At 48.2% G+C, this 23,911-nt stretch overlaps 3 protein-coding genes across 3 annotated transcripts in view; all 3 read left to right on the top strand.

Annotated features, from left to right (window-relative positions):
- Positions 1 to 23,911, top strand: part of LOC308596881 (uncharacterized protein) — a gene marked incomplete at its 3' end in the record, with an annotated part of 228,311 nt that overhangs the window by 156,759 nt on the left and 47,641 nt on the right. The window lies entirely within an intron of this gene.
- Positions 6,003 to 23,911, top strand: part of LOC308596880 (uncharacterized protein) — a gene marked incomplete at its 3' end in the record, with an annotated part of 28,465 nt that continues 10,556 nt past the window's right edge. Inside the window, exons 1-2 of the mRNA XM_081212184.1 lie at positions 6,003 to 6,690; positions 21,640 to 21,778. The remainder of the gene's footprint in view (positions 6,691 to 21,639; positions 21,779 to 23,911) is intronic.
- Positions 16,741 to 23,911, top strand: part of LOC308595614 (uncharacterized protein) — a 61,440-nt gene continuing 54,269 nt past the window's right edge. The window contains exons 1-3 of the mRNA XM_081210064.1: positions 16,741 to 17,860; positions 19,337 to 19,509; positions 20,429 to 20,601. The gene's annotated coding sequence lies outside the window, so the exon portion shown is untranslated. The remainder of the gene's footprint in view (positions 17,861 to 19,336; positions 19,510 to 20,428; positions 20,602 to 23,911) is intronic.

The following is a 23,911-nucleotide window of genomic DNA, read 5'->3' on the forward strand; positions in this document are numbered from 1 at the left end:
ATATTTCGTGCATTGCATTCATCGCCCGCTTTCTCCTCCAAGGAGCTCCCGGGGGCGCGCGTGGTTCTCCCCGTGTTATCCTCGCAACAACAGCCCTGCGAGGTGGGTCAGGCGAATGGCCCAAGGGAGCACCCAGGGATTGTCCTGGCCAGGTGGGGTGATTTGAACCCTGCTCTCTGCCCGGTCTTCTTCCTCATTTAGCCCCCACATGTGCATGACTGTGCATGACTGAGGTTTCCCCCCCTCGTCTTGGCTATGGTGTGAGTCTGTCCTGTTAATTAATGGGGTTCTGCCTTCGGAGAAGATGAGCCAGCCCTCAAGGAGGTGATTATGTAATTTGCTAGCAATTCATGTCCCTCTCGGCGTGACGCTGCGCGCTGACGTCACGGGGCTGTAATGGTGGTGTGCCTCGAGATTTTTTTCATGAAACAAGTGTGCCTTTGCCCAAAAAAGGTTGGGAAACACTGCTCTAGAGGACTGGTGGCTCCTCCTGGCAAATGGCCTGGTGCGCGCTGGATCACCGGTCCTTCCTTGCCCCCCCTTGAATCTGGCCAACCGAAGGTCCCATCTGGGGTGACATCTGTTGTGAACAAAAGCTGCCCTTCTTCCCTTATGGGGGACCCAAGAGCCCTTTATAGAGTCCCTTGTAGGTTCTCCATCGGTAGGAGGAAATAACAGAGGCAACCAGAGAATATTGAGAAGCAAAGCAGCTAGTAAGCCTGATCTTGATTGATCTGCTGCAAAAGGGTGCTCCCCTGAGGAGGACCCCGAACCAAGGCGTGCCTGCCCTTATATAGACATTTTAAATTCCCTGCCCTGGAGCTCCAGACCACCCCTCCATACATCACAGAAGGGGCGTAACCCAAGACCACCCCCCACAAACATCATACCTGCATCACAGAAAAGGCGGTCTACAACAGAAATGTGAATGTTGTTGTTTTTCCTGTCTGCCAGGTTATCTGATAATGCCTTATCTGATTCCCTTTCCTGGTAGTCTGGCCATTCCTTTGAGATGGTGAATTCCCGATTCCTGAGACAATGGGAAGGTTCCCTCACCCCCTCCCTCCTTGCAGAGAAAACATTTGGTCAGTTTGGGAGTCAAAATGGTTTCAGGACGGTCTTCCTGTGCTGCTGCAGACATGTGGTCCACATATCTATGAATGTGCTTGCTTGGTAAATTTATGAACATTTATCACATATATATAAAACATTAATTTTTTTATTACAGGATTCATCCAGTCTAGCCTTTTGCATGATGAATTAAATATGCAGGGAGACAATATACAGCCTTGTCGTCCTCCTTTCCCAATTTTGAACCAATCAGTTGTTCCATATCCAGTTCTAACTGTAGCTTCTTGTCCCACATAGAGATTTCTCAGGAGACAGATGAGGTGATCAGGCACTCCCATTTCTTTAAGAACTAAATATAGTTTGCTGTGCTAGGCACAGTCAAGGGCTTTTGCATAGTCAATGAAGCAGAATTAAATGTATTCTAGCTTTCGCCATAATCCAGCGCATGTTTGCAATTTGGTCTCTGGTTCCTCTGCCTCTTCTAAATCCAGCTTGCACTTCTGGGAGTTCTTGGTCCACATACAGTGGTGCCCCGCAAGACGAATGCCTCGCAAGACGGAAAACCCGCAAGACGAAAGGGTTTTCTGTTTTGGAGGCGCTTCGCAAGACGAATTTCCCTATGGGCTTGCTTCGCAAGACGAAAGCCCATAGGGAAATCTCCGGGGACCTCTTTTAAATGCTGGTGGTGGGGAGCAAAGCCTTCCCCCCCCCTCTGGCCTTCAGAAGAGGTCCAGGAAGGCCGGCGGGGGCCAAAAGGCTTTGTTCCCCACCGCCAGAATTTTAAAAGCAGTCCGGGATAGCAGGGAAGAGCTTCCTGCTATCGCGGACGGCTTTTGAAGGCAGGCGGGGGGGAGCAAAGACTTTCGCCCCCCACCCGCCTTCAGAAGAGGTCCAGGACCTCTTCTGAAGGCTGGCGGGGGGCGAAACTCTTTGCTCCCCCCTGCTTGCCTTCCCGGACGGCTTTTGAAGGCAAGCGGGGGGGGGCAAAGACTTTCGCCCCCCACCCACCTTCAGGAGAGGTCCAGGACCTCTTCTGAAGGCGGGCGGGGGGCGAAAGTCTTTGCTCCCCCCTGCCTGCCTTCCCAGGGGCTTTTACATCGCCCCGGACAGCAGAGAAGTCCTCCGCTGTCCCGGGGTTTTTTAAAATGCTGGGGGTGGGAAGAAAAGCCCTTGTCCCCCCCCCCCCCAGCCTTCAGAAGAGGTCAGGGGACAGACTGTCCCCGGACCTGGTCTGAAGGCGGTTTCCATAGGAACGCATTAATTGATTTTCAGTGCATTCTTATGGGAAACCGTGCATCGCAAGACGAAAAACTCGCAAGAAGAAAAAACTTGCACAACGAATTAATTTCGTCTTGCGAGGCACCACTGTACTGCTTAAGCCTGCCTTGTAGCATTTTAAGCATAACCTTGCTAGCGTGTGAAATGAGTGCAATTGTGCGGTAGTTGGAGCATTCTTTGGCACTGCCCTTCTTTGGGATTGGGATTCATGTGTGGCAGGAACCACACACACCCCTCATTCGGTTTGTACAAACACAACACACACACATGACATACACAACACTTCTGTTATAAATTCATACAAAATTAGCCATACATCGGATCTGCACGGTTCAACTTTTATTTTGCACCATGAGGGAAGGACTATCAAAGGGGGGAGACTTGACACAAGGCAGCCAACCTGTCCGCCGTGAGCCCTACCCACTTGGCATGCCAACCTTGATGGTCCTGGACAGAAGATGATTCCACTCACAAAGGACCTGCATATGGAAGTGGATTCAGCACGGACTGAAACACAGGACAGTGACCAGCTCTTCCCTCCGGGGGCAGGAAACAGTGAACTCCTCTTTGTCCTCAGGAATGTAATCATGGGGAGGGGAAAGGAGGAACCGGACAGGTGAGAAGACCCTCAGGTTTCCACCACCACTCCTCCTTCAGAGAAGTCACACTTCTCTGTGGTCTCTCAGCCCCACTCACCTCACAGAGTGTTTGTTGTGGGGGAGGAAGGGGAAGGAGAATGTGACCCGCTTTGAGACTCCTTCGGGTAGTGATAAAGCGGGATACCAAATCCAAACTCTTCTTCTTCTTCTCCCTGAACCCCTCCTCTTTGTGATGTGTCAATGATGCAGTCATGATGTAGTCTTGGGGGTGTTGTATGGGGGATTAGCAGCTAATAAAAGTTGAGGTCTTCTTTTGTTGGGGGCTTCCATCTTGTTCCACCAGGTGGCAGGTGGGAGTCCTGTGGCGACAGTCTTCAATCAAGACCCACTGGCTGCTCTTTTGCTCTACTCTTCCTGGCTGGTCTCCTTGTTTCTTGTCCAAGGGAGCCCTCAGATTTCTCCCTTAAGACATGGAATCTGCTTCTTGCTACAATTGTATCGGCTGCTTTTCTGAGCCTCTTGGCTGTTGTGCAGGGAAGGTGCCTGTGTCTGTTAACGGCAAAAACTGAGGGCTCCCTTGGACAAAAACAAAGACACCAACCAGGATAACTTGGAGCAAAACAGCAGCCTGTAGGCTTGGCCTTTATTGAACTGTTGCAACAGGGAGCTCCCCTCACTCGCAGGAGAGAGGAAGGACCCAGAAAGATGCTGTGCAAGGGCTTATAGACTTTTGAAATTGCCACCCTGTAGATCAAGACCACCCCCAGAAACATCATACATACATCACAGAAAGGAGGGGTTGAGGGAGGAGTTGTGGTGGTAACCTGAGTGTCCTGTCACCTGGCTGGCTCCCCCTTTCCCCCTCCCCATGAGTCACCTCCAGGAGTCAAAGGGGAGTTTCCAGGTGGGGGAGGGGAGGATGCTGCAATGCAAATCTTGTAGGCGGGACGGGACCCACTTTGCAGCTGGATCTCCGGGATCAGCCCCTCCCCCGCTCTCCTGATCCCAGAAGGATAAGGGGAGGGGGTAAACCTTCCTCTCCCTCCCTAAATTCTTTCCCTCCCCTCCCGGCACATCCTCCTCTCACCCCGCCCCCACAGCCCCAATTCCCGCCCCCCATACGTTGCACCTCTTCCTCCTCCTCCTCCAATCCGGCTCTTCTGCTCCAGGAATGTGGGGGGGGGGTGAGCCCCCTCCCACCCTGCCTGCTTCTCCCGGAAGTGGAGCTTCCACTCCGAATTGCTGCTCTGCCCCGTAGCTCGGGGGGGGGGGCGCTTTCGGAAAGGGGAGGGAGGAGGCAGGGGACCCCCCCCCCGTGGATGTTGCAGGAAGGGAAAGGAGAATCGGGAGCGAGGAGAAAGAGGTAAAGGGCTCGCGGGGGGGAGAAGGAGGGGGGAGGGGACAAGAGGACCCAGAGACCCCCGCCAGCTCCCCAAATCGCCTTCCGTGGGGCCTGGATCCCGGCACGCGTGCTGCGAAGGGATCTTTCCTCGCAGAGCGGACCCCTCGCCCCGTTTCCCAGGCTCCGCGCGTCCCATGAAAGGGTTAAGGGGCGCGAGAGACGCCTGGATAGAGACCCCCCAGTCCCTCCCTTGCTCCTGTTGGGGGGGGGCTAGGATGGAGAGATGGGGCGCGCAGGGCGAGGTGTCAGTCGCGCTAGAGTGCAGGGGAAACTGCGGGAGAGAGGGAGGGGGAAGGGAAAAGGAGCACTGGGGGGGGGGAGAGATAGGAAGACCAGTCTGGGGGGGGGGCGTCTCAATCGTGGCTTCCTTGGGCAATCTTCGAAGGGGCCGCCTTGGCTTCTCCCTCCCGCCCAGGGATCCCTGGAAAGTGGGGGTCCTGCCCCCACCTCTTCCTTCCTGCAATCTCCATCCTCTTCCCACCCCATAAGTCCCTGCCCTGTCCGGACGCAGCGCTTCTGTCCAGTCCAACCTCTGGTACCCTGGAGAGGAGAGGAAACCCCGAGAGGAAGAGGGGAGGGGGGAGGCCTTCTCAGAAGCGGCTCTTGGTTTCCGCAATCCCACCCAGGAAGCAGCCAGAAACCTTTTCCTCTCTCTCAGGCTTCCATCTTTATTGTCTTTTCCGCTGAGGATGAGGATAATGTACACCTGTCATCAGAAACAGGGGTGCAGAGTCCATGGAATGGCTCTCAGGATTGATATAGAAGTTGCACCTCAAAAGCATTTCTTTTCTTTTTTAAAAAATATATTTATTAAGATTTTCAGAATATTACAGAATAAAGAAAAAGAAAAAAGAAAAATACAAAATAAAAATGGTTAAAAACAATTCATTCTTTCCATTACTTATCTTTCATTTGCTTATTTCCCGGACCTCCTCACGCCTCCCTTTTTTGTATTCCGGTTCAAATTATTAGTTCAGCAAATCCCTCCCCTCTTTGTATATCCTAGTCTTTAATCATAAAGTATGGTAACATTAATTTTTTACCTATTAATAATCCATTTTTTCATATTCCCTTATAACATTACAGCTAAAGACCACTTAGTTTCTATCCAACATCATTCTAGCACTCATTAATTTTGCAATATTTCTGTAGATAGTCTTTAAACTTTTTCCAATATTCTTCCATCAACTCTTCTCCCTGGTCTCGGATTCTGCCAGTCATTTCCGTAAAAAGCATTTCTGTTCCTCTTATTCTTTCTAGGCAATGTCGGAGTGACTGACAAGCTGGGATACAACCCATCAGCATCCTATGACAGCGACTGCATGAATCTTCCCAGTCAAAGGACCCCTTTTCTTGATAGACATTGCCTGTGGCTGGAGGCTCTACACACCGGGTGTGCCTGTGGAGGCCAAAGTCTGCCAGTATTAGCACAGGTGAGGTGTGTGACCTCCCCAAATTTACAGACTGTATGTGAATGAGTTTGTGGGTGGGATTATAGTTTATGGCAACCCTGTGATTTTCTCCACCCATAACATTTCGTGAGCTGATATTGCAGTACGAATTCCAAAATAACTACAAAAAATCACATGATAATAATAATAGTACGGTGGTACGGGGTTAAGAACTGAATTTGTTCTGGAGGTCCGTTCTTAACCTGAAACTGTTCTTAACCTGAAGCACCACTTTAGCTAATGGGGCGTCCTCCTGCCGCCGTGCGATTTCTGTTCTCATCCTGAAGCAAAGTTCTTAACAGAAGGTACTATTTCTGGGTTAGCAGAGTCTGTAACCTGAAGCGTCTGTAACACGAAGTACCACTGTAAAAGTTATAGTATTCATCTTTTCCCCCAGCCACTCTGGGCAGCTTACAGTACATATAGGTAAAGGTAAAGGGACCCCTGACCATTAGGTCCAGTCATGGCCGACTCTGGGGTTACGGCGCTCATCTCACTTTATTGGCTGAGGGAACCCGCGTACAGCTTCCGGGTCATGTGGCCAGCATGACTGAGCTGCTTCTGGCGAACCAGAGCAGCGCACGGAAATGCCGTTTACCTTCCCGACAGTACAGTACATATACAAGACAGTAAAACATCAAACATTAAAAACCTCCTGATACAGCTGTCTTCTAAATGTCAGATGGTTGCCTCCTTCCTTGCCCTCTGAAGGGAGGGCATTCCATGGGGCAGGAGGCCCTCTGCCTGGTTCCCTGGAACTTCACTTCTAACAGCAAGGGAACCAGCAGAAGACCCTTGGAGGAGGACCTCCCTGTCCGGACTGAACAATGGGGGTGAAGATGCTCCTTCAGTTCCACAGGGCCAAGGCAGGGGCCAAAACAGCACTCAAGTAAGAAACAGACAAGCAGAGTAGAGAAATATCAGAATAGGAAGCGGGAGCAGGCACATTTCAATACTGCAATTTATATATAATTCAATGTCAGAAATCATGCTGTCAGTCACATGCTGTCATACAATTCAATGTCAGAAATTATTAAAGATGATTGAGGATTATGAAAGGTTCCTGATGCATTACTACCATTTGACAAAATACCATTTTTATTTCCTAAAAATTGGGAACATGGGGAGGACATGGGAGAATATAGATGTTGAAATAAGAGAAGGTGCTAATGGCGGTTGATGTGTCCTTTTTTCCCTGTCTTCTCTTTCCTGAAACCCAAACAGGATTTCCTTTCTGCCCACTCTGAAAAAGGTGATGGAGAAGACAGAATTGTAGGGGACAAGGCACCTTTCGTTTCATTAGGAATAGCCATTAAAATGTGTGAAATGTGTAATATGCTTCACTGAATGAGCACACATAGTTCACATCAACGAACACAAAAAGGAAAGAACCCATTTAAAGGTACGGAGTGCGGAAAGAGCTTCTCTTTCAATGCAAACACACCAGCGGACTCACATAGAGAGAAAACGTTTTACGTGCAGGGAATGTGGGAAGAACTTCAGTCAGAGTGGAAACCTTAAATTGCACAAAGGGACTCACACAGGGGAGAAACCATATAAGTGTATTGAGTGTGGAAAGAGCTTTAGTTACAGTGGAAACCTTAGGGAACATCAACGGACTCACACAGGAGAGAAACTATTTACATGTATGGAGTGTGGAAAGAGCTTCAATCAGAGTGCACACTTTAGATCCCATCATCGGACTCACACAGGGGAGAAACCATATGAATGTATGGATTGTGGAAAGAGCTTCAGTCGGAGTGCACACCTCAGAAATCATCAACGGACTCACACAGGGGAGAAACCATTTAAATGTATCAAGTGTGGAAAGGGCTTTAGTGATAGCGGAAGTCTTAGAAAACATCAGCGGACTCACACAGGGGAGAAACCATTTCAATGTATCGAGTGTGGAAAGAGCTTTAGTGAAAATGGAAGCCTTAGAAATCATCAACGAACTCACACAGGGGAGAAACCATTTCAATGTATCGAGTGTGGAAAGAGCTTTAGTGAAAATGGAAGCCTTAGAAATCATCATCGGACTCACAGGGGAGAAACCATATAAATGTATCGAGTGTGGAAAGAGCTTCAGTCAGAGTGCACACCTTAGATCACATCAACAGACTCACACAGGGAATAAACCATATAAATGTATCGAGTGTGGAAAGAGCTTTAGTTATAGCGGAAGTCTTAGAAAACATCAACGGACTCATACAGGGGAGAAACCATTTAAATGTATCGAGTGTGGAAAGAGCTTTAGTGAAAATGGAAGCCTTAGAAATCATCAACGAACTCACACAGGGGAGAAACCATTTAAATGTATCGAGTGTGGAAAGAGCTTTAGTGAAAATGGAAGCCTTAGAAATCATCAACGAACTCACACAGGGGAGAAACCATATAAATGTATCGAGTGTGGAAAGAGCTTCAGTCAGAGTGGACACCTCAATATACATCAACAGACTCACACAGGGGAGAAACCATTTACCGTATTTTTCGCTCTATAACACGCACCTGACCATAACACGCACATGGTTTTTAGAGGAGGAAAACAAGGGAAAAAATATTCTGAATGAAACAGTGGACGTATCATTTTTGTGCTTCATGCTGTGGCCACAGACATGTGATCTGATGGTGAATTTGGGGTGACCCAATGCAAAAATCCTGAGAATCCCTGTGGATCCATGCTTTGTAACCACGTTTTTGCACCATTGCAGCCCCAGGCAACAGTGGGTGCGTGATTTGGGGGGGGGCAGGCTGTAGCCATGGACATGCTGTGTGCTCTGATGGTGAATTTGGGGTGACCCAATGCAAAGATCCTGAGGATCCATGTGGATCCATGCTTTGTAACCACATTTTAAGTGGGGAGGGAAGGAAAAACACAGAAGGCTAAGAATGCAGGAGAGGGCTATAACGTGAGGAAAGGAAGGCAAAAGTTTCCCCCCACCCACCCACACAAGCCAGCCACTGTTTAAGGATTTCATCCTTTTAAATGGAAGAAAGCATATTTGAATGCTGTGTGTCTCCAAAAACAAAAAGCAAGAAGTCAAATTAGAATTTTAAGCCGAACCTGTAATCTCTCTTCCCTTCACATACATTGTTCCCTCCGGAGCAGGGACAGGATAGAGCGACGCTCTGCTTTCCTCTCTACTTGCCTGGAGGGGAGGGGCTTTCCCTGCTCTTTGTTCCGTTTGAGCAAACACAGCAACGAAACAGAGCAGGGTGGGCAGTAAGACCCTGAAGCAGAATGCAGGAAAGCAACAGCTTTCTCTCTCACGGAGCTCCCTTCTCCCTGAAGCGCGGTTTGATTTTTGCCTTATTTTTCGGCTCCAGAGACCACACATTCGCTGCATAACACGCACAGACATTTTCCCTTCCTTTTTAGGAGAAAAAATCTGCGTGTTATAGAGCGAAAAATACGGTAAATGTATCGAGTGTGGAAAGAGCTTTCATGATAGCAGCAGCCTTAGTTCCCATCATCGGACTCACACAGGGGAGAAACCATATAAATGTATCGAGTGTGGAAAGAGCTTCAGTCAGAGTGCACACCTTAGATCACATCAACGGACTCACACAGGGGAGAAACCATTTCAATGTATCGAGTGTGGAAAGAGCTTTAGTGAAAATGGAAGCCTTAGAAATCATCAACGAACTCACACAGGGGAGAAACCATTTCAATGTATCGAGTGTGGAAAGAGCTTTCGTGATAGCAGCAGCCTTAGTTCCCATCATCGGACTCACACAGGGGAGAAACCATATAAATGTATCGAGTGTGGAAAGAGCTTCAGTCAGAGTGCACACCTTAGATCACATCAACGGACTGACACAGGGGAGAAACCATTTCAATGTATGGAGTGTGGAAAGAGCTTTAGTGAAAATGGAAGCCTTAGAAATCATCAACGAACTCACACAGGGGAGAAACCATTTCAATGTATCGAGTGTGGAAAGAGCTTTCGTGATAGCACCAGCCTTAGTTCCCATCATCGGACTCACACAGGGGAGAAACCATATAAATGTATTGAGTGTGGAAAGAGCTTCAGTCAGAGTGCACACCTTAGATCACATCAACGGACTCACACACGGGAGAAACCATTTCAATGTATGGAGTGTGAAAAGAGCTTTAGTGAGAGTGCACACTTTAGATCACATCAACGGACTCACACAGAGGAGAAACCATTTGAATGCATGGAGTGTGGAAAGGACTTCAGTCAGAGTGGACACCTTAGAAATCATCAACGGACTCACACAGGGGAGAAAACATTTAAATGTGTGGAGTGTGGAAAGAGTTTCCTTCATAATACAGGCCTTACATCACATCAACGGACTCACACAGGGGAGAAACCATTTACATGTCTGGAGTGTGGAAAGAGCTTCAGTCAGAGTACACACCATAGAAGACATCAACAGACACACACAGGGGAGAAACCATTTAAATGTATCGAGTGTGGAAAGAGTTTCCGTTGTAATACAAGCCTTAGATCACATCAACGGACTCATACAGGGGAGAAACCATTTACTTGTATGGAGTGTGGAAAGAGCTTCAGTTATAGTAAAAACCTGAGAGTACATCAACAAACTCACTTTAATAAGAAACTATTTCAATGTATGGAGTGCAGCAAGAGCTTTAGTCATAGTGGAAGCCTTAGAACACATCAACGGACTCACACAGGAGAGAAACCATATGAATGTATGGAGTGTGGAAAGAGCTTCACTCGGAGTGCAAACCTTAGATCACATCAACGGAGTCACACAGGGGAGAAACCATATAAATGTATTGAGTGTGGAAAGAGCTTCAGTCAGAGTGCACACCTTAGATCACATCAACAGACTCACACACGGGAGAGACCAAATAAATGTGTGGATAGAGTTTCCATTGTAATCCAAGCCTTAGATCACATCAACGGACTCATATAGGAGAGAAACCATTTCAATGTATGGAGTACAGTAAATATTTCACTCAGAGTGGAAATCTTAGAAAACATCAGTAGATACACAGGGGAGAAACCATTTAAAGGTATGGACTGTGGAAGGAGCTTCAGTCAGAGTGGAACCCTTGATTTATGTCAACAAACTTACACAAAAGACAAACCGTATAAATATCAGGAAAGTAGATAGAGGTTCACTCTTAGTGGAAGTTGAAAATCAACAGACTCATGGACAGGAAGAACTCTAAGAGTTGAAACCCTTCAAACCATCAACAAACTCAGAGAGGAGAAGCAGTTTAAATGAAAAGATTGCAAGAAGTGCTTTATTTATAATGGAGTGATCAAGGAACATCCCAGGACTCTCACATGGGAGAACCCATTTAGATGTATGGAGTGTGGGACTTCTTCCTCTCAGAGTCCACTCTGAGCAATGAACTCAGCAGGAAATCATTCCTAAAAGCATGAGGTATATGTGAAGTTCTGGTGTTTATATGTAAAACATTACAATAATCAAATAATGAAGGCAGCATCTCACAATGGTGAGTATAATTTTAGATGAAAGTACTTTTGGTTTTTGTACCAAACTCTGTCACCACCACCCCCACCGCATGATCTCCAAGCACTGCTTCTTCACCAGAATGTCATCGCTGCCTCCTGCCCTGCGCGTTCTGAAGAAAACTTGAAATACTGAAATTGAATGGGAGATTTCCCCCGAAGCCTAATTTCAAGAGGGGGAAGGGGGGCTGCAGGTACCAGGGAAGTCTCCTGGGGGGCCCATCTTCCCTCATGAACCCCATGGGGCAACCCCAGAGCTCCTGCTCATTCTGGGGTTTGAGGAAGATATTATTTTTCCATAGTCCCAGACGGTTTGCTTCAATCATGCTTCTCAGGAGTTTTCCTACCAGAGGACCATGGTGCTGTGGCTGCTGTTGTTGTCAAGGACTGGCTGGTGAGGGGGGAGAGGCACAAGCTGGGGGACCCACAACGGAAGAAGGCTCAGATCCTGTTGACTGGTGATGGGATGAGGTGAAAGAGAGAGAAAAGGGAGCAGACCGGAAGGGGAGATGTTGCAAGCTAAGGAGGAAACTGGGTTAGGTGAGCAGGAGGAATCTGGGACAGAGAGCAGTTCAGGCTAAGAGGGAGGAGAGGAGGGGGCCAGGAGACCCAGAGGAGGCCGGCTGCTGAAGCATCCAGGGAGACTCCCCCTCCTGCTGCGACCAGCACATGCCTCTGAGTGTGGCGGTTAGAACGCTTAGAATGTGGGGATCCCATTTTTCAACCAAAGCCAAAACAAAAACAAAAACCCGCTAGCCTTTTCCCAGTCTTTCCTGACCTGACAGTCGTTCGTCTTTTCTATGAAGCACTCTACAAAGTCCTTCTCCCTCCCTTTACTTACCATGGGGTCCCAGCAACCTTTTCTGCCTCTTACACGCAATGGAAAAGAGTCCCTTTCCACTGGACGCCTGGCAGCCCAGTGCCAAATCCGGCTGCTCCAGAGAGAATGGAAAGGAACTGTAACGCCCTTGCGCTCTGACGCGCACCAGTCACTTCCTCCCGGATCTTGGTGCTGCCGGTGCAGCTGCATTTACGAGAAAAAGAGAAATCGGAAACCGAGCCCAAGTCCCTTGCTATCCAAACTGGCCACTGGGACCAGCCTTGGGGTGTCTTCCTTGGGAAAAAGGAAAAGTTTCAGATCTCAGGTTCCCCGACAGGGAACGAGAGCTTTGATTGGCGTTCTCCCCTTGCAGTTAATTGCCTCTCTAATTGCAGAACCCCAATTCTCCCGTTCTCCCCTCCCCCTCCTCGCTACCTCTTGCCAGGAAGGCTGGGAGTGAAGACCGTAAGCAAAAGAGACAGCCAAGGATGAGAATCTGGGTTGCTGGGTGTTTCAGAGAATCCCGCCCACAATCTTCTCCATTCCTAGACTCACGTCCGCATGCGCTGCTCCTGGCCACCCCGGGGTCTTTTACTAGATTAATTTATGGCCGGCCTGGGGCTGAAAATAAACTTCCAAAAAACTAAATTACTGACAAAAAAACCTCACAATGGAAGGGGGAAAAAGAACTTCAAGAAAAAACAGGCCTGGAAATTAAAAATAAGGTTAAATACCTAAGGATCTGGATTTCAAAAAAACCTTTAAATTTATATTAGGATAATTCTAGTAAAGTATGGAAAGAATTTTTTAAAAATATGGAAACCTGGACCAAACTCCATCTCTCACTCTGGGGAAGAGTCTCGGTTGTGAAAATGAATATCCTCCCCAAAATGCTTTTCTCTTTCCAAACAATATCCATTTTAGGAGGAATGAATAGTTCTAAGGAGTAGAAAAGGGAAATATCTATATTTATATGGAGTGCAAAGAAACCGAGAATTAAACACCAGGAGAGAGGAGGTTTTGCGTTGCCAGATTTGGAATTCTACCATGTGGTGGCAGGATTGGTTTGGATAAAAGACTGGATTACACTAAAAGATACGGACCTGTTAGACTTGGAAGGCCATGAGAATCGGTCTGGATGGCACGCTTCTTTAATGTACGAAAAAGTGAAGGTCCACAGAGGATTTTTGAGCCATGTGATAAGAAAATTGTGATATTAAATCTGGAATAAATATAAAGGAATACTTGAGCCAAAAATACCCTTGTGGACATCACCAAGAGAAGCCATATACTCATGTTAGAATATTTACAACTAGCAAAACTGACGGGAAGAGTTAGAGGAGTATTGAACCAGAAAATACTTGGAGAAGGGAGAATATTTAAGGATTATATAAGATCATATTGTACCAACCACACCATATTAGCAGAACTTGAGTGATACTTGTAAACATAACAAATACTGTTTGTGGAGTAGACGGGAACAATATTAAAGAATATAAAACTGTGCGAAAGAAACAACAGCAGTATAAACAGCACAATGAGAATGATTGGAAGACTCGTTTTGTCAGAAGTCTTTTTTATTTAATTAGGAAGATTAAGTTCTTTCATGCACATAAATCTGCTTTTTCTTCTTTGTTTTTCTGTATTTTCTTCTTTCCTTTTTTCTTCATTGTTTTTTCTTAATTGTCTTTTTTGCAGTATGAGATTGTAAATTCTTTGTTTATGTGTGCAGTTTAAATCAATAAAGATTACCGTATTTTTTGCACCATAACACTCACTTTTTTCCTCCTAGAAAGTAAGGGGAAATGTCTGTGCGTGTTATGGAGCGAATGCCTGCGGGTGGCGGGGGGATCTGCTGCAGTCGTGAGCAGAGGATCCATGGTTCCCCTTCCTTCCCTCCTCCGTGGCTCGTTTTGAAACAGCAAAGCGGGAGAAGAGCCACTGAGTGGGGAGGAGAGAGGGACAGAGAGCCTGCTTCTTTAAAGGAGCAAAGCGGGAGAGGAGAGGAGCCGCTTACACGAGTCCGGAGCTGTTTTTTTCAGCGAGCCGGGGAGGAGGGAGAGAACAGCTCGCTAAATAGCAGCAAAGTTTTTCGCAAACAGGCTCTCTGCCCCTCTCTCCTCCCCACTCAGCTGGCTAAATAGCAGCAAAGTTTTTCAACGAGCCGGGGAGGAGGGAGAGAAGCAGAGCCTTTAAAGGAGCAAAGTGGGAGAGGAGAGGAGCCTTCTCCCCTTATACCCCTCTTCTTCATTATTAGCAGCATCCTTCTCCACCCACCCCACGCGTGTTCCTTGTCCCTTGAGTGCTTTTCCTTCCCTCCCCATTTAAAACGTGGTTACAAAGCATGGATCCTCAGGATTTTTGCGCTGGGTCACCCCAAATTCACCATCAGATCACATAGCATGTCCATGGCTACAGCCTGCACCAAAAAAATCACGCACCCACTGTTGCCTGTGGCCGCAGTGGTGCAAAAACGTGGTTACAAAGCATGGCTCCACATGGATCCTCAGGATTTTTGTATTGGGCTACCCCAAACTCACCATCAGATCACATGTCTGTGGCCACAGCATGAACCACAAAAATCATACACCCACTGTTTCGTTTAGAATATTTTCCCCCCTGTTTTCCTCCTCTAAAAATTATGTGCGTGTTATGGTCGGGTGCGTGTTATAGAGCGAAAAATACGGTATGTTAAAAATAAATCAATTTGTGGCCGGCCTGATGAAGCGTTGCTTTCTCTGGTTAGCCCCCCTGGAACTACACTTCTTTCCAGACCCTGGGGTCACTAGAGGACTGGTGGCTCCTCCTGGCAAATGGCCTGGTGCGCACTGGATCACCAGTCCTTCCTTGTCCCCAGAATCCGGCCAACCGAAGGTCCCATCTGGGGTGCCATCTGTTGTAAACAAAAGCTGCCCTTCTTCCCTTATGGGGGACACAAGAGCCCTTTATAGAGTCCCTTGTAGCTTCTCCATCGGTAGGAAAAAACAACAGAGGCCAACCAGAGACTATTGAGAAGCAAAGCAGCTAGTAAGCCTGATCTTGATTGATCTGCTGCAACAGGGTGCTCCCCTCACACGCAGGAAAGGAGGAGAACCCAGAACAAAGGTGTGCCTGCCTTTATATAGACATTTTAAATTCCCTGCCCTGGAGCTCAAGACCACCCCTCCATACATCATACATACATCACAGAAGGGGCGTAACCCAAGACCACCCCCCACAAACATCATACCTACATGACAGAAAAGGTGGTCTACAACAGAAATGTGAATGTTGTCATTTTTCCTGTCTGCCAGGTTATCTGGTAATGCCTTATCTGAATACTGGTAGTCTGGTCATACCTTTGAGATTTCCCAATTCCTGAGACAATGGGAAGGTTCCCTCACCTTCTCCCTCCTTGCAGAGAAAACGTTTGGTCAGTTTGGGAGTCAAAATGGTTTCAGGACGGTCTTCCTGAGCTACTCCAGACATGTGGTCGACATATCTATGTGCTTGCTTGGTACATTTATGAACATTTATTATATATATAATATATATAATATATATAATATTATATTATTACATGATTCATCCAGTCCTGACAGTAAGAGCTGTTTGACAGTGGAATTTGCTGCCAAGGAGTGTGGTGGAGTCTCCTTCTTTGGAGGTCTTTAAGCAGAGGCTTGACAACCATATGTCAGGAGTGCTCTGATGGTGTTTCCTGCTTGGCAGGGGGTTGGACTCGATGGCCCTTGTGGTCTCTTCCAACTCTATGATTCTATGATTCTATGATTCAGCCTTTCACATGACGAATTCTGCATTTACTTTAAATAAGCAGGGGGACAATATACTGTCCTCCTTTCCCAATTTTGTTGTTCCATATCCAGTTCAAACTGTAGCTTCTTGTCCAACATGGAGATTTCTCAGGAGACAGATGAGGTGATCCGGCACTCCCATTTCTTTAAGAACTCACCATAGGTTGCTGTGGTCGACACAGTCAAATGATTTTGTATAGTCAATGAAGCAGAAGTAAATGTTTTCTAGCTTTCTCCATAATCCAGCGCATGTTTGCAATTTGGTCTCTGGTTCCTCTGTCCCTTCGAAATCCAGCTTGCACTTCTGGAAGTTCTCGGTCCACATACTGCTTAAGCCTGCCTTGTAGCATTTTAAGCATAACCTTGCTAGCGTGTGAAATGAGCGCAATTGTGTGGTAGGTTGTGTGGGATGTGAAACACAAGAGCAGTCAAGTACAACATTCCTAGTGTGTACATGTTTAGACATGGGGAGGGATGTTTGTCCAGCCAGCAGGTCAACTTCCTGTTTCCCTCTGGGCTGGGACAGACTTCCTCTGCATGTGACTAGAGGTGGGCGTGGCCTCACCTGTGCAGGTAATGATAAAAGTACAGGGCAGGGGCAGCCATCTCTCTCTTGCCTCTCTTCCTTTGAAGAAGCAACATCTACTAAGCTAATGATGGAGAGGAGACAGGGACTGTCTTATTATAAGATAGACTCCAAATGTATATTACTTCATGAAGCCTAAGTCTGCCTTCTGGGATGTGATTGTGAACAGAATGTGAGTAAACTCTTTTTATACTTTTGTAAAAGACTGTGTCGTCTCTTATATTTTATGAGGGAATAAGGGGAATAAGGGGAAATAGAATAGTTATTATAGAGGCTTAAGCGAGCCTGAGCAAACGCTGCCGTTGCAAACTTAAAATAAAGGGGAATGTTTTACTCTGCTGATATTGGAAACTTGTTAACACAAGTTGGATAAGGATATAATCAGATAATATATACTCTCCTGCATCCCTGAACATTCCCACAGGTGGAGCATTCTTTGGCACTGCCCTTCTTTGGGATGGGGATTCATGTGTGGCAGGAACCCCCCCCCCCAATCATTCAGTTTGTACAAACACGACACACAGACACACTCACACAGGACATACATGACACTTCTGTTATAAATTCATACAAAATCAGCCGTACATCAGATCTGCACCGTTCAACTTTTATTTTGCACCATGAGGGAAGGACTATCAAAGGGGGGAGACTTGACACAAGGCAGCCAACATGTCGGCAGTGAGCCCTACCCAGTTGGCATGCCAACCTTGATGGTCCTAGACTCACAAAGGACCTGCAAATGGAAGTGGATTCAGTACGGACTGAAGCACAGGACAGTGACCAGCCCTTCCCTCTGGGGGCAGGAAACAGTGAACTCCCCTTTGTCCTCAGGAATGTAATCATGGGGAGGGGAAAGGAGGAACTGGACAGGTGACAAGACACTCAGGTTACCACCGCAACTCCTCCTCCTTCAGAGAAGTCACACTTCTCTGAAGTCTCTCAGCCCCACTCACCTCACAGAGTGTTTGTTGTGGGGGAGGAAGGGAAAGGAGAATGTGAGCCGCTTTGAGACTCCTGATAAAGCAGGATATCAAATCCAAACTCCTCTTCTTCTTCTCCCTGAACCCCTCCTCTGTATGATGTGTCAATGATGTAGTCATGATGTAGTCCTGGGGGTGTAGCATGGGGGATTAGCAGCTAATAAAAGTTGGGGTCTTCTTTTGTTGGGGGCTTCCATCTTGTTCCACCTGGGGGCAGGTGGGAGTACTGTGGAGACAGTCTTCAATCAAGACCTACTGGCTGCTCTTTTGCTCTGCTCTTCTTGGCTGGTCTCCTTGTTTCTGGTCCAAGGGATCCCTCAGATTTTGGAATCCGCTTCTGGCTACAATTGTATCGGCTGCTTTGCGGAGCCTCTTGGCTGTTGTGCCTGGACGGGGCCTGTGTCCACGGTCCTTGTCCTGGCCTGAGTCAGAGGCTGGGGTGGGGAGCTGGGATTTGGGGGGAGCCGTTTAGCTGCCCCCCCCGTTCCTGGTTTGAACAGCACCAACACCTAAAACACGGAGGGATCTAAGCTCGTGGGGTGGGGTGGGGTGGGGGAGGATGTTGCACTTGTGGGGGGGACCCCTCTTTGCAGCTGGATCTCCGGGATCAGCCCCTCCCCCGCTCTCCTGATCCAGAACGAAGAGGGGAGGGGGGGAACCTTCCTCTCTCCCCCCTCAATCCTTTCCCTCCCTTCCCGGCACCTCCTCCTCTCACCCCGCCCCCCACAACCCCAGATCCCGCCCCCATAAGTCCCACCCCTCCTTCCTCCTCCTCCAATCCGGCTTCTGCTGAAGGAAGGGGGGTGAGCCCCCTCCCAACCTTCTCCCGGAGGTGGAGCTTCCACTTCGGATTTCTTCTCTGCTCCGTAGCTCTAGGGGAGGGGCGCTTTCGGAAAGGGGAGGGAGGAGGCAGGGGACCCCCCCCCCGTGGATGTTGCAGGAAGGGAAAGGAGAATCGGGAGCGAGGAGAAAGAGGTAAAGGGGTCGCGGGGGGGAGGGGGGAGAAGAGGACCCAGAGACCCCTCCAGCTCCCCCAAGCGCCTTCCGTGGGGCCTGGATCCCGGCACGCGTGCTGACAAGGGGCGGAGATGGGGCGCCCGCCCACGAGGACTCCCTGGCCCCGTTTTCCCCGCGCAGGCATCCCTGGGGCGCGGAGAGAAGCCAGGATAGAGACCCCCCTGGCCCCTCCCCTGCTCCCGTTGGGGGGGGGGCAATAGGGACGGAGACATGGGTCGCGCCTGGCGAGGGGTGAGCCAAGGCGGCGTCTGGGTGCAGGGGAGACCCCGGGATGGGAGGGGGGCCAGGGCCGGGGGGAGGAGGGGCAGCATTCCCGGGGCAGGGAAGGGCAGCACTTGGGGGGGGGGAGAGATAGGAAGACCAGTCTTGGGGGGGGGCGTCTCAATCGTGGCTTCCTTGGGGACTCTCCGGAGGGGCCGCCTTAGCTTCTCTCTCCCGCCCAGCAATCAACCCCCCCCTTTAAGGCGACCAGAGAGGGATCCCTGGAAAGTGGGGGTTCTGTCTCCCCACCCCTTCCTTCCTGCAGTCTCCATCCTCTTCCCACCCCATAAGTCCCTGCCCTGTCCAGACACAGCGCTTCTGCCCAGTCCAACCATTGGTCCCCTGGAGAGGAGAGGAAAGAGGAAGAGGAAGAGGGGAGGGGGGAGGCCTTCTCAGAAGCGGCTCTTGGTTTTCGCAATCCCACCCAGGAAGCAGCCAGAAACCTTTTCCTCTCTCTCAGGCTTCCATCTTGATTGTCTTTTCCACTGAGGGTGAAGATAATGTACACCTGTCATCAGAAACGGGTGCAGAGTCCATGGAATGGCTCTCAGGATTGATACAGAAGTTGCACCTCAAAAACATTTCTGTTCCTCTTATTCTTTGTAGGCAATGTCAGAGTGACTGACAAGCTGAGATACAATCCTTCATCATCCGATGACAGTGACTGCATGAATCTTCCCAGTCAAAGGAGCCATTTTCATGATAGACAGTGCCTGTGGCTGGAGGCTCTACACACCGGGTGTGCCTGTGCAGGCCAAAGACTGCCAGTATTAGCACAGGTGAGGTGTGTGACCTCCCCAAATTTACAGGCTGTGTGTGAATGAGAGTTTGTGGGTGGGATTATAGTTTATGGCAACCCTGTGATTTTCTCCACCCATAACATTTTGTAAGCTAGTATTGCAGTATGAATTTCAAAATAACTTTAAAAAATCACAAGATGATGATGATGATAATGATAATAATAATAATAAAATTTTATTTATACCCCACCCTCCCCAAGGCCAAGGCCGTGCTCAGGGGGATGATAAGAATGATTGCAGAATTTATGCCCTGCCCATCTGGTTGGGTTTCCCCAGCCACTCTGGGAAGCTTACAGTACATATACAAGACAGTAAAACATCCAACATTACAAACCTCCTGATACAGCTGTCTTCTAAATGTCAGATGTTTCCCTGTTTCCTTGCCCTCTGAAGGGAGGGCATTCCATGGGGCAGGAGGCCCTTTGCCTGGTTCCCTGGAACTTCACTTCTGACAGCAAGGGAACCAGCAGAAGACCCTCGGAGGAGGACCTCCTTGTCCGGACTGAGTGATGGGGGTGGAGATGCTCCTTCAGGTCTACAGCGCGAGGCTGTTTATGGCTTTAGGTTGCAGATCTTGCTCCTCCATAACGATCTCCAGAGCAAGTCTGAGATATAATTAGCAGAGTAGCAAAAAACGCTCAGAGGCAGAAAAAAATAATTCAGCTGAGAAATCTATTACAGTGGTACCTCTGGTTGCGAACAGGATCCGTTCTGGAGGCCAGTTCGCAACATGAGCAGAATGCAACCCACGTCTGTGCATGCGTGGGTCACTTTCTTGAGGATGAGGATAATGTACACCTGTCATCAGAAACAGGGGTGCAGAGTCCATGGAATGGCTCTCAGGATTGATACAGAAGTTGCACCTCAAAAGCATTTCTGTTCCTCTTATTCTTTGTAGGCAGTGTCAGAGTGACTGACAAGCTGAGATACAATCCTTCATCATCCGATGACAGTGACTGCATGAATCTTCCCAGTCAAAGGAGCCATTTTCATGATAGACATTGCCTGGGGCTGGAGGCTCTACACACCGGGTGTGCCTGTGCAGGCCAAAGACTGCCAGTATTAGTACAGGTGAGGTGTGTGACCTCCCTAAATTTACAGACTGTGTGTGAATGAGTTTGTGGGTGGGATTATAGTTTACGGCAACCCTGTGATTTTCTCCACCCATAACATTTCGTAAGCTGATATTGCAGTACGAATTCCAAATTAACTACAAAAAAATCACATGATAATAATAATAATAATAATAATAATAATAATAGTACAGTGGTCCTTCGGGTTAAGAACTGAATTTGTTCTGCAGGTCCGTTCTTAACCTGAAACTGTTCTTAACCTGAAGCGCCACTTTAGCTAATGGGGCCTTCTGCGATTTCTGTTCTCATCCTGAAGCAAAGTTCTTTAAAAAAGATACTATTTCTGGGTTAGCAGAGTCTGTAACCTGAAGTGTCTGTAACACGAGGTACCACTGTAGAAGTTATAGTATTAGTCTTTTCCCCCAGCCGCTCTGGGCAGCTTCCAGTACATATAGGTAAAGGTATAGGGACCCCTGACCCTGGCGAACCAGAGCAGCGCACGGAGATGCCGTTTACCTTCCCGACAGTACAGTACATATACAAGACAGTAAAACATCAAATGTTAAAAACCTCCTGATACAGCTGTCTTCTAAATGTCAGATGGTTGCCTATCTCCTTGCCCTCGGAAGGGAGGGCATTCCATGGGGCAGGAGGCCCTCTGCCTGGTTCCCTGAAACTTCACTTCTAACAGCAAGGGAACCAGCAGAAGACCCTCGGAGGCGGACCTCCCTGTCCGGACCGAGTGATGGGGGTGAAGATGCTCCTTCAGGTCCACACGGCCAAGGCAGGGGCCAAAACAGCACTCAAGTAAGAAACAGACAAACAGAGTAGAGTAATATCAGAATATGAAGTGGGAGCAGGCACATTTCAATACTGTAATTTATATATAATTCAATGTCAGAGTAACCCTGGGACTAGATAACAAGCCTCCAGGTGGACGTGCCCCCTCTGCCCTTCACGTTCCTCTTCCGCACGGGCAGAATCTGCCTTCTGGACTGTGGGATTCACAGTTGTTCTCCTCCTCTCCATCCACCAGGGCTTGACTTCAGGTGCAGCAGAATTCCCCAGCCCCCCAAGGATTTGAGACCCATCAGCTTTCCTGACCTGGTTTAGCCGGCCGGTTGAAGCTGTTGCTTGAACCCCTGTTGCATGCTGACAGCTTCTGGAAGCCACAGGTGAGAGCTGAGTGCAGGGTGGGCACCAAGGGTGGAAAAATGACCCCAGGAGGTGCAGGACATGTCCCCCACCAAAGGAACTACTGCTCCCCAGCACCCCATGACATCTAGATTCAGGTAGGTAGCCGGGTTGGTCTGACGCAGTTGAAATAAAAAATTAAAAAATAGTCCAGTAGCACCTTAGAGACCAACTATGTTTGTTCTAGGTATAAGCTTTCGTGTGCATGCGCACTTCTTCAGATACACTGACACAGATGTCACCAGAGCCTTGTATATCGTGGGAGGGTGGGGTGGGGTTTTTCTCAGAAGGTACTCCTACTACCATCTCCTACTACCCTTCACTATATGAAGAAGTGTGCATGCACACAAAAGGTTATACCTAGAACAAACTTACTTGGTCCCTAAGTTGCTGTTGTTGTTTTTTAGTCAATTTTTTGTTGTTGTTTAGTCGTTTAGTCGTGTCCGACTCTTCGTGACCCCATGGACCAGAACACGCCAGGCACCCCTGTCCTCCACTACCTCCTGCAGTTTGGTCAAACCCATGCTGGTAACCTCGAAAACACTATCCAACCATCTTGTCCTCTGTCGCCCCCTTCTCCTTGTGCCCTCCATCTTTCCCAGCATCAGTGTCTTCTCCAGGGAGTCTTCTCTTCTCATGAGGTGGCCAAAGTACTGGAGCCTCAGCTTCAGGATCTGTCCTTCCAGTGAGCACTCAGGGCTGATTTCCTTAAGAATGGATGCGTTTGATCTTCTTGCAGTCCATGGGACTCTCAAGAGTCTCCTCCAGCACCATAATTCAAAAGCATCAATTCTTCGGCGATCAGCCTTCTTTATGGTCCAGCTCTCACTTCCATACATCACTACTGGGAAAACCATGGCTTTAACTATACGGACCTTTGTTGGCAAGGTGACATCTCTACTTCTCAAGATGCTGTCTAGGCCTGTCATTGCCCTTCTCCCAAGAAGCAGGCGTCTTTTAATTTCGTGGCTGCTGTCACCATCTGCAGTGATCATGGAGCCCAAGAAAGTAAAATCTCTCACTACCTCCATTTCTTCCCCTTCTATTTGCCAGGAGGTGATGGGACCAGTGGCCATGATCTTGGTTTTTTTGATGTTGAGCTTCAGACCATATTTTGCGCTCTCCTCTTTCACCCTCATTAAAAGGTTCTTTAATTCCTCCTCACTTTCTGCCATCAAGGTTGTGTCATCTGCATATCTGAGGTTGTTGATATTTCTTCCAGCAATCTTAATTCCAGCTTGGGATGCATCCAGCCCAGCCTTTCGCATTATGTATTCTGCATATAAATTAAATAAGCAGGGAGACAAAATACAGCCTTGTCGTACTCCTTTCCCAATTTTGAACCAATCAGTTGTTCCATATCCAGTTCTAACTGTAGCTTCTTGTCCCACATAGAGATTTCTCAGGAGACAGATGAGGTGATCAGGCACTCCCATTTCTTTAAGAACTTGCCATAGTTTGCTGTGGTCGACACAGTCAAAGGCTTTTGCATAGTCAATGAAGCAGAAGTAGATGTCTTTCTGGAACTCTCTAGCTTTCTCCATAATCCAGCGCATGTTTGCAATTTGGTCTCTGGTTCCTCTGCCTCTTCTAAATCCAGCTTGCACTTCTGGGAGTTCTCGATCCACATACTAATTTAGTCAATTAGTCATGTCCAACTCTTCGTGACCCCCCTGGACCAGAGCACGCCAGGCACTCCTGTCTTCCACTGCCTCCCGCAGTTTGGTCAAACTCATGCTGGTAGTTTCGAGAACACTGTCCAACCATCTTGTCCTCTGTCGTCCCCTTCTCTTTGTGCCCTCCATCTTCCCAACATCAGGGTCTTTTCCAGGGAGTCTTCTCTTCTCATGAGGTGGCCAAAGTCTTGGAGCCTCAGCTTCAGGATCTCTCCTTCCAGTGAGCACTCAGGGCTCATTTCCTTAAGAATGGATACGTTTGATCTTCTTGCAGTCCATGGGACTCTCAAGAGTCTCCTCCAGCACCAGAATTCAAAAGCATCAATTCTTTGCCGATCAGCCTTCTTTATGGTCCAGCTCTCACTTCCATACATCACTACTGGGAAAACCATAGCTTGAACTATAAGGACCTTTCTTGGCAAGGTGATGTCTCTGCTT

This window comes from Podarcis bocagei (assembly GCF_964188305.1).
Source record: "Podarcis bocagei genome assembly, chromosome: 10".
Lineage (NCBI taxonomy): Eukaryota > Metazoa > Chordata > Lepidosauria > Squamata > Lacertidae > Podarcis > Podarcis bocagei.